Source organism: Lithobates pipiens, unplaced genomic scaffold, assembly GCF_037356315.1.
Source record: "Lithobates pipiens isolate NorthernLeopardFrog02 unplaced genomic scaffold, aLitPip1_a1.2 Scaffold_1, whole genome shotgun sequence".
NCBI classification, from domain to species: Eukaryota; Metazoa; Chordata; class Amphibia; order Anura; family Ranidae; genus Lithobates; species Lithobates pipiens.
The window spans coordinates 156,119,316-156,129,523 of NW_027507685.1; the positions used below are offsets into that span (position 1 = coordinate 156,119,316).

Below are 10,208 nucleotides of genomic sequence, written 5' to 3' on the forward strand. Positions count from 1 at the left end.
TTGGAATGTCTTCTTTCCAAAAAGGGGTCATTTGGGGGTATTTGTACTTTTCTGGCATGTTAGGGTATCAAGAAATTAGATAGGCCGTCAGTACTTTAGGTGCGATCAATTTTCAGATATTGGCACCATAGCTTGTGGACTCTATAACTTTCACAAAGACCAAATAATATCCACCAGTTTGTACTTATTTTTACCAAAGATATGTAGTAGTATAAATTTTGGCCAAAATTTATTAAGAAAAATTACTAATCTACTAAATTTTATAACAGAAACAAAGAAAAATTCTTTTTTTTTTTTTACAGAATTTTCGGTCTTTTTTCTTTTATAGCACAAAAAAATTAAAAACCCAGCGGTGATTAACTAGATGCTGACTGCCGGGCTGCCAAATGACGGCCAGGCGGCCCACCTATTGTGGCGGGAGGCCGTCATATGACGGCCTCCCATTTAAACAGGGAATGCGCGCGATCGTACGGGCGCATCCCTGTTTCTTCAGTGGCGGCGTGTCACGGAGACACCGCTCGCCACCGAAGGGGGTGAACAGCCATTGGTTATGGCTGTTTACCACGTGATCGGCCGTGATGAAGTCACGGACGATCACAGATGGTCACACCCCGACTGTGCACGGCGCATGCGCGCGATCGTGAGCGCGCTGCGCGTGCACGTTGGTGGCGGCGTGTTCCCCGGGAACACTGCTCGTCACCGACGCTGTTAAACAGCCATTGGCCGGCTGTTTACCCACGTGATTGGCTGTGATCCTTTCACAGCCGATCACTAAAATGTAAACAAACCGCGAGATGTTACCGGGTTGTTCTCCTCCTCACACACCGAAAGTGTGTGAGGAGGAGATTGCGGTAAAATCTCGTTACCGCCTAGTGTACACCAATCACACTGATTGCCTGCCTGCCCCCCCCCCCCCAATAAAGAGGACCTGTCACCACCCCTCATAGTACCTGTCAATCACAGTCCATCAGAGTACCTGTCACAGTCCATCGGAGTATTTGAGTACCTGTCACAGTCCATCAGAGTATTTGAGTGCCTGTCACAGCCCATCAGAGTACCCGAGTACCTGTCACAGCCCATCAGAGTACCCGAGTACCTGTCACAGTCCATCAGAGTACCCGAGTACCTGTCACAGCCCATCAGAGTACCCGAGTACCTGTCACGGCACATCAGAGTACCCGAGTACCTGTCACAGTTCATCTGAGTACCCGAGTAACTGTCCCAGCCCATCAGAGTACCCGAGTACCTGTTACAGCACATCAGAGTACCCGAGTACCTGTCACGGCACATCAGAGTACCCGAGTACCTGTCACGGCACATCAGAGTACCCGAGTACCTGTCACGGCACATCAGAGTACCCGAGTATCTGTCACAGCCCATCTGAGTACCCGAGTACCTGTCACAGTCCATCAGGGTACCCGAGTACCTGTCACAGTCCATTAGAGTACCGAGTACCTGTCACAGTCCATTAGAGTACCGAGTACCTGTCACAGTCCATCAGGGTACCCGAGTACCTGTTCCAGTCCATCTGAGTACCAGAGTACCTGTCACAGTCCATTTGTGTACCAGAGTACCAGAGTACCTGTCACAGTCCATCTGAGTACCCGAGTACCTGTCAGTTCATCTGAGTACCCGAGTACCTGTCACCGCCCTTCAGAGTACCCAAATACCAGTCACCAAACCATCAGAGTACCTGTCACCAGGCCATCAGAGTACCTGAGTACTTGTCACCAGGCCATCAGAGTACCAGAGTACCTGTCACCAGGCCATCAGAGTAACCGAGTACCTGTCACCAGGCCATCAGAGTACCCGAGTACCTGTCACCAGGCCATCAGAGTACCCGAGTACCTGTCACCAGGCCATCAGAGTACCTGTCACCAGGCCATCAGAGTACCCGAGTACCTATCTGCATTGCTTTCCAAAATGAGGTCATTTTGTGGGTAATTTCACTGTCCTGGTGGTCCAGGACCTTCAAAAGTGTGATGGGTAGGAATAAAATGAGATGTGTCAATTATGCTCCTAGACAACTGAACGTACTACTTCAATGTTCGGCCTCTCTATGTGGCCAGGCTGTGTAAAAGTCCTACACATTTTTTTTTCCAGCTGTTCTCTGATCTTTGTCCTTTCTTTCCCCCAAAATGCCGTAAATAAAATTGTCACTTTATTCAGGTCAAAGGTTCAGTCCAACGTTTTGTGTTTAGGTTGGTGTAAACTGGGGGGATATTTCCCCAGCGTGCCATAATTTTTACACATGATTTGTTTTTGTTTTATTATATTCAATTGTATTATTCATCTTTATCTTGTTGTAAAGGAGACCTGTTCGCCCTCTTTTTCTCCACCCCCCCCTTTTTTTTCCCTCCCCTTCTTGCCTGTCCTTCCCTTCCCAGTAGTGAATCAAGTTCCCCAGGGCCCCGTTTGTGGTTTCCCCATTGGTGGATACGTGCTATCCCTGGCTAGACTTCCGCCTTGTGTTGTCTATGCTTGCAGCGGATGAACCTTGACTGTTTAGTCTATTGGCTCTTTCCGCACACACATGCGCAGTAGCGAGCAGTCGTACGCACATGCGCATTAGCGCGCAATCGTGCACGCACATTGTGCGCACATGTGCAGTGCCGCGAGTTTGTGCACCTGCGCTGTGTGGAAGAGCTGACCCTGTGACGCCAGACGTTGCCGTACACTGACGCTGGCAGGATCGGGAGCTCATGTAGTAGCCATTTTCAGACCCATTGTGAGCAGTACGGACTCTCCACACTGGGCTGATGTGATGGACTGTTGCTGGTAGAGGTTAGTGTCCCTTTTCCCCCCTTTTAGTATTGTGAGACCAAGACCTCTTCAGAGTTCTGTGTCCCTCCCCTCCATTTTTTTTTCTATTGGCTCTTTTTGCGCGCACATGCGCAGTAGCACACAGTTTTCTTTTTTTTATATTACCATATTTCTGTACTTTGCTCTTCTGGCTATTGAGCGGACCATTGCACCATTATTACAGTTTTTGAGGTACTAGTATTATACCCTGGTTTACCCATACCGTCGTTTGTTACACCCAGCCCATGCAAATTTGTTGGCCAGCTAAAGTAGCTTGGTGAGTGTTTTTTAGTGGCGTTTAGATCCTCTGGTGGACAAAGTGGTGACTATGGGGTTATCTTCTTAATTTTCTTCACTTTTCCTTATTTTTCCTTCTATTACACCTCTCCTCACCTTCTCTGTTTCTTCCCCTACTTTGATTTGCTATCCTCCCCCCCCCTCCTCTTTTTTCCCCTCCCCCCTCTCCCCCCCCTTTTCCATACGCCTTCCATCTCTTCCCCTTTCCCCCCTCCTATCTCCCTCCTCCTCCCTCTTCAATCCCCCCCCTTTCCCATTCCCCTTGTTTGCCCTATCCCCCCCTTTTTCCTCTTATCTTTCTTATCCTAGTATACTTTCTAGTCTTTTCTTCTCCCTTTCTTTCTCCTCCCCTCTTTTTCTCCCTCTCTTTTCATACTATCACACAATTGATTCTTTTCGCCACCTGGTCACACCTGTGTGTGTCCCCGTATCTGCTGCGGGGGCGGGGGGGGGAGGGAATTTGATGGGTCCTTTGGTCTGCTGCTTCTGTCCGTGTGGGTGAGCCGGTCTCCTTAGTTTAATTTTGATTGATTTGATTTTATCTTTCTTTCACATATATGTTTGCTTTGTTGATTATGTTTTGCTCAAAGATATTATTTATTCTATAGACTATCCTCCTGAAGAAGCGGTTCGCCGCAAAAGTAGTTGAGGAATTTTGTATATCCCTCTTCAATAGAAAACTCTGTGGGAGAACCCGACAGTAGCATTGTTTAATTATGGTGCATTCGATTTTAAAGATTTATTGTTTGTATTTAACCCCTTCCCGCCGAGCGTACACAGATGTGCGTACTCGGCTTCTGGGGGGTATACCGGGATGATGCCCGCACCTGCAGGCATCATCCCCCTCCCGCCACTGTTACCGGTGCTCCCGCTCAATCGGGAGCACCGATTCCTGATGCGATGCCTCCAGCTGCTGGGGAGGAACTGGAATGAAGCCGTAATCGGCTTCATTCCAGTATCCTAATAGTAAACACGGAAGCGACGTCATGACGTCACTTCCCGTTTACTCGGCTGCCAATGTCGCGGTTTAAAAAAAATATACGGTATTCAGAATCGCCGTTTTCGGCAATCTGAATACATTGAAGTGTAAAGGAGGGATCGGGGGTCTAAAAGACCCCCGATCCCTTCATAAAGAGTACCTGTCACCACCTATTACTGTCACAAGGGATGTTTACATTCCTTGTGACAGCAATAAAAGTGATCAATTTATTTTATTTTTTTTAAAACAATTTATTCATTTTCAAATAAATAAAATAAATAATAAAAAAATTTTTTTTTAAAGTGCCCGCCGTCCCCGCGAGCTCGCGAAGCAAAGAAAACGCATACGGAAGTCGCGCCTGCAAATGTAAACGGTGTTCAAATCACACGTGAGGTATCGCTGCGATCGTCAGAGCGAGAGCAATAATTCTAGCACTAGACCTCCTCTGCAACGCTAACCTGGTAACCGTAAAAAAAAATTAAAGCGTCACCTATTGAGATTTTTAGGTACCGTACCGTACTTTGTCATCAATGCGTGCAATTATAAAGTGTGACATGTTTGGTATCTATTTACTCGCCGTAACATTATCTTTCACATTATGCAAAAAAAATTGGGCTAATTTTACTGTTTCGTTTTTTTTTTAATTCATGAAAGTGTCCCTTTTCCCAAAAAGTTGCATTTAAAACCCTGCTGCGTAAATACCGTGTGACATAAAATATTGCAACAATCTCCGTTTTATTCTATAGAGTCTCTGCTAAAAAAATATATATAATGTTTGGGGGTTCCAAGTAATTTTCTAGCAAAAAATATGGATTTTAACTTGTAAACACCATATGCCAAAAATAGGCTTAGTCATGAAAGGGTTAAACATTTCCTGTCTTCATTAAATATCATATATTTTTTATTATTTTCTTTAATTTGTTATTCACTATCAAGTATGGAGATAGTCCATTCAAACCCAAAGCCTTATTAGATGTGGATGTTTAGGGGTCAGCATCAGCAACTGCCCAGACACTTCCACATCTTCTAGCATTTTACATAAACCCAAAAAAGCGACAATTAAAAAAAAAAAACACATTATTTTTTTACTATAATAAATATCCCCCAAAAATATATATATATAAAAAACATTTTTTTCCTCAGTTTAGGCCGATACATATTCTTCTACATATTTTTGGTAAAAAAAAAAGCTAGATCACATATATAATGTGATTTTGCACAGCAGAGCCAACCTGACGCAGTAAAACTGCGGCGGCTGGTCCACAAGCGGTTAAAGGCTCAGGAAATCTTAAGGCTCCCTTCATACTTGTGCGATTTTTACCGCAATGTCTGTGTAATCTTGAGGTCTATGGACCTGAAGTCACATCAAAGTCAGACCAAAGTAGTGCAGGGACTACTTTGATGTTGCTGCAACTTGAAGACACACAAATATGAATGGTACTCATTGGAAATCATGGGGTACGATTTGTCATGCGACCTTGCAGTCCCAAGCCGCAGGACAAGTCGCATAAGTGTGAAAGGGGTCTTACAAGTGTTTTGAGTTAATTAGCTGATTAGTGTGACATCATGAATCTACAATATTTAACTTTTTCACAATATTCTACATACATATTATACAAGGTTTAGGAGTGTGTCTATGGGAATGTTTGACCATTCTTCCAGAAGCGCATTTGTGAGGTCAGGCACTGATGTTGGACGAGAAGGCCTGCCTCGCAGTCTCCGCTCTAATTCATCCCAAAGATGTTTTATCGGGTTGAGGTCAGGCAAGTTCTTCTACCCCAAACTCGCTCATCCATGTTGGAACAGGAAGGAGTCATCCCCAAACTGTTCCCACAAAGTTGGGAGCAGGAAATTGTCCAAAATGTCTTGGTATGCTGGCGCCTTAAACCTCGTGCACACACACAAATTTTCGGACGACCGAACGTCCTTTTTTTGTGGCATGCTAGTCTCATGTCAAAAGTAAAGTAGAGGTTACTCACAATACGAACAGAATACAATGTCAGTGATGTAATGTGTTGAATAGTTTTGTATGTATTCTTTCGTTTCTGAGCATGCATAGTCTTTTTTGTACAATAACCATACTAATGAAAATCAGGCGTTCAGTTTACATCTGAAAAAAAATGTCATACACTGCACATCCAGCTTTTGTCTGAGGAAAAAGCAAAATGGGCTGTCGAAAGCACCGTACTAAAGATCAGACAGCTTGTCGTATGAATTTTTCCATCTGATTTTTGTATCGTATGTACTGGCCTGAAGATTTACCTTCACTGGAACTAAGGGGTCAAGCCCAACCCCTAAAAAACAGCCCCACACCATAATCTCCCCTCCACCAAATGATTTGGACCAGTGGACAAAGCAAAGAGTCCTGGACCTCAACCCAATAAAACACCTCTGGGATGAATTAGAGCAGAGACAGCGAGCCAGGCCTTCTCATCCAACATCAGTGCCTGACCTCACAAATACACTTGGAAGAATGGTCAAACATGGTCAAACATTCCCATAGACACACTCCTAAACCTTGTGGACAGCCTTCCCAGAAGAGTTGAAGTTGTTATAGCTGCAAAGGGTGGGCCAACTCAATATTGAACCCTATGGACTAGGACTGGGATGCCATTAAAAGTCATATGTGTGTAAAGGCAGGTGTCCCGATACTTTTGGTAATATTTTGTGTGTGTGTGTATCATATGCATACATAGTGATATAAATGTATTTATATTTCTCTGCTTCTGAGAGGACCTTCAGGATGGAATAAAGAAATATGTGAAAACCACAGGTGACCATGTTACTGTAGCCTGGATGATAGAGGTATATCCCGTGGCATGGATGATAGAGGTATATTCCATGGCACGGATGATAGGGGTATATCACATGGCACGGGTCATAAGGGTATATCCCGTGGCACGGGTCATAGGGGTATATCCCGTGGCACGGGTCATAGGGGGTATATCCCGTGGCACGGGTCATAGGGGGTATATCCCGTGGCACGGGTCATAGGGGGTATATCCCGTGGCAAAGGTCATAGGGGTATATCCCGTGGCACGGGTCATAGGGGTATATCCCGTGGCACGGGTGATAGCGGTATATCCCGTGGCACGGGTCATAGGGGTATATCCCATGGCACGGGCCATAGGGGTATATCCCGTGGCACGGGTCATAGGGGTATATCCCGTGGCACGGGTGATAGCGGTATATCCCGTGGCACGGGTCATAGTGGTATATCCCATGGCAAGGTTGATAGCGGTATATTCCGTGGCACGGGTGATTGCGGTATATCCCGTGGCACGGGTGATTGCGGTATATCCAGTGGCACGGATGATTGCGGTATATCCCGTGGCACAGATGATAGCAGTATATCCCGTGGCCTGGGTAACAGGGGTATATAGGGCACTGAGATAATCTGTAACCGCATGGTCTTTGTATTATGACAGGGCCACAGAGTATGGGCCGAAAATAATAATTAGTGATGTGACCTGGGTGACAAATTGATCTATGAGGACCGAGAGAAATCAGTCAGATGGCTTATGAAAGATAGATAGTCATATAGTGTAAGAAATAAAAAAGGGGGGAGGGGGGGGAATCAAGATGGCCTCTTGCAAACGATGCCCAAACACAAGGTCAGTGTTTCACTACTTATGCCCCGTACACACGATCGGACTATCCGGCCAAACCGCCGGACTTTGAAGCGGAGGTCCGCCGGACTTTCCTAATGAGCGGACCTGCCCACACATGACCAGACTTTTCCAATGTCCTGGTATGGCTCAGGAGGGGGGGGGGGGGGGCGCTTGCTTGTCCCCGCCCCCTTTCCTGACCAGCCGGGCTGCGTGCTCAGATAAGGGTCTGATATGGACTTTGAGGGGGACCCCCACGCCGTTTTTTTGGCATAGGGCTTCCCCTTTAAGTCCATACCAGGTGACGGGCCCAGCGAGGTGTCATTCTCGCCAACGAAGGCAGCGACATTGACTTCTTTCGCTAGTCCCGGCTACCTGGAGCCGCGTTCAAAATGAACTGACTTTTCTCCGTGTGCGGGAAAGTCCGTTCATTTCAAAAGTATGGAGGACTAGCACACAGACGGCCGGATTAGTCCGGCGGACAATTGAGTCAAAACGTATAAGTCCGCTGGACTTTTTCTTTCCCACACATGGGCGGATTGTCCATAGTCTGATCACGTGTACGCGGCATTAGTGATTGCCCTGTAGTAGTTTTACTGCTACAGGGCACCAGCTGTGTGCAGGGATCACATACACTGTACATACGTGATCCGACACTTTGGAGTAGGGGATGCGTCCCTGATGTTAACCCCTTCCCTGCCCGTGTCATTAGTACAGTGACAGGCCATATCTTTAGCAATGATCACTTTAATGGTGTCACCGGTCACCCAAAAAGTGTCACTCATGCCGTGTACACACGACCGGACTTTTTGACAGCAAAGGTCCGATGGAACGAGTCCGTCGGACAATTCGATCTTGTGTGGGCTCCATCGGACCTTTGCTTGCCAAAAATCTGGCGGACTTTAGAAATAGAACATGTTTAAAATTTTACAGAGAAATTCGTTCATGTGTGTGCTAGTCCGACGGACAAAAAACTACGCTAGGGCAGCTATTGGCTACTGGCTATGAACTTCCTTATTCTAGTCCAGTCGTACGTCATCACGTTCGAATCCGTCGGACTTTGATGTGATTGTGTGTGGCCAAGTCTGTTCATTCGGAAAGTCCGTCGGAACTCCGCCGAAAGTCAGTCGGAAAGACCGTCGGACCTAGTCCCTCAATGTCTGGTCGTGTGTATGCGGCATTAGGGTCAGATCTGTCCACCGTAATGTCGCAGTCCTGCTAAAAATCATTGATCGCCATAAATCTATCCCATAATTTGCAGACACTACAACTTTTGTGCAAACTAATCAATATACACTTATTGAGATTTTTTTTTTTTTTTTTACCAAAAATATGTAGCACATATTGGCCTAAATTGATGAAGAAATTCAATTTTTTTTATATTTTATGGATTAGATATGTTTTATAGCAGAAAATAAAATTATATATATATATTTTTTTGGAAACTGACACTCTTTTTTTGTTTATAGTGCAAAAAAATAAAAACCGCAGAGGTGATCAAATACCACCAGAAGAAAGCTCTATTTTGTGGGGGAAAGAAGACATCAATTTTGTTTGGGTATGTCGCACATCCGCGCAATTGTCGGTTAAATTAACACAGTGTCGTATCTCAAAAAATGGCCTGGTTATGAAGGGGGGGGTAAATCTTCCAGAGGTCAGTGTATATGGAGGAGGGGGGGGGGGGGAAATTTTCCTGCCACAAGGAGAACGATTTACTGTAAATTAAACATTTTGACTTTAGAAACACAGAGAAGTAGAGGAACCTATTTTCACACACACTACAACCTATAGGAGGATTCTCCTCAGTGTGTGTCCTCCATTATGTCTGGGGGCACTAAGGGAGGTGACACACCCGGATGTGTCGTACACTCAGCCTTCTCCTCCAAAGTCAGGGGGTGAGAAGTGTGTGAGATTTATATCATTTCTAACAGAATGACAAGCACTGGTGTTTCTGCCAAGAACTGTCCCCATCGGCCCATAGACGCGTCACGCTAATACCGGGAATTACCTCAGAGCAACCCAAAGTAAAGCAAAGCGCTCCTCCGAGACACGTGACCCGCAATATCGCCCTCCCGGCCGGCAGAGGACGCTGATCACAGCGGAGCCGGCCCGACCCATTGTCTATGTTGTGCAGAGAGAGTGCGGGGGAGGACTCGGTGTACGCAGCCCGTTATATAAGGCCGGAGCGGGAGGAGAGCGGAGCCGGGAGAGGATTATTACCGGATACTGCGGGGAGACAGAGGACGGCTTACCGGAGGGTGTGTATTATTATTATTATTATTATTATTATTATTATTATTATTTAGACTGAACGTGTGTGTGACTGCCCCGATCTCATCCCATAGACTGGGCATGACTGCCCAGATTGTGCCCCATAGACTGGGCACGACTGCAGCGATCTGGCCCCATAGACTGGGCACAACTGCAGCGATCTGGCCCCATAGACTGGGCACAACTGCAGCGATCTGGCCCCATAGACTGGCACAACTGCAGCGATCTGGCCCCATAGACTGGGCACAACT

At 46.1% G+C, this 10,208-nt stretch overlaps 1 protein-coding gene across 1 annotated transcript in view; it reads left to right on the forward strand.

Moving 5' to 3' along the window:
* Positions 1 to 9,165: 9,165 nt before the first annotated feature.
* The window catches only part of CIZ1 (CDKN1A interacting zinc finger protein 1), a 75,762-nt gene continuing 74,719 nt past the window's right edge, over positions 9,166 to 10,208 (forward strand). Inside the window, exon 1 of the mRNA XM_077478767.1 lies at positions 9,166 to 9,244. The gene's annotated coding sequence lies outside the window, so the exon portion shown is untranslated. The remainder of the gene's footprint in view (positions 9,245 to 10,208) is intronic.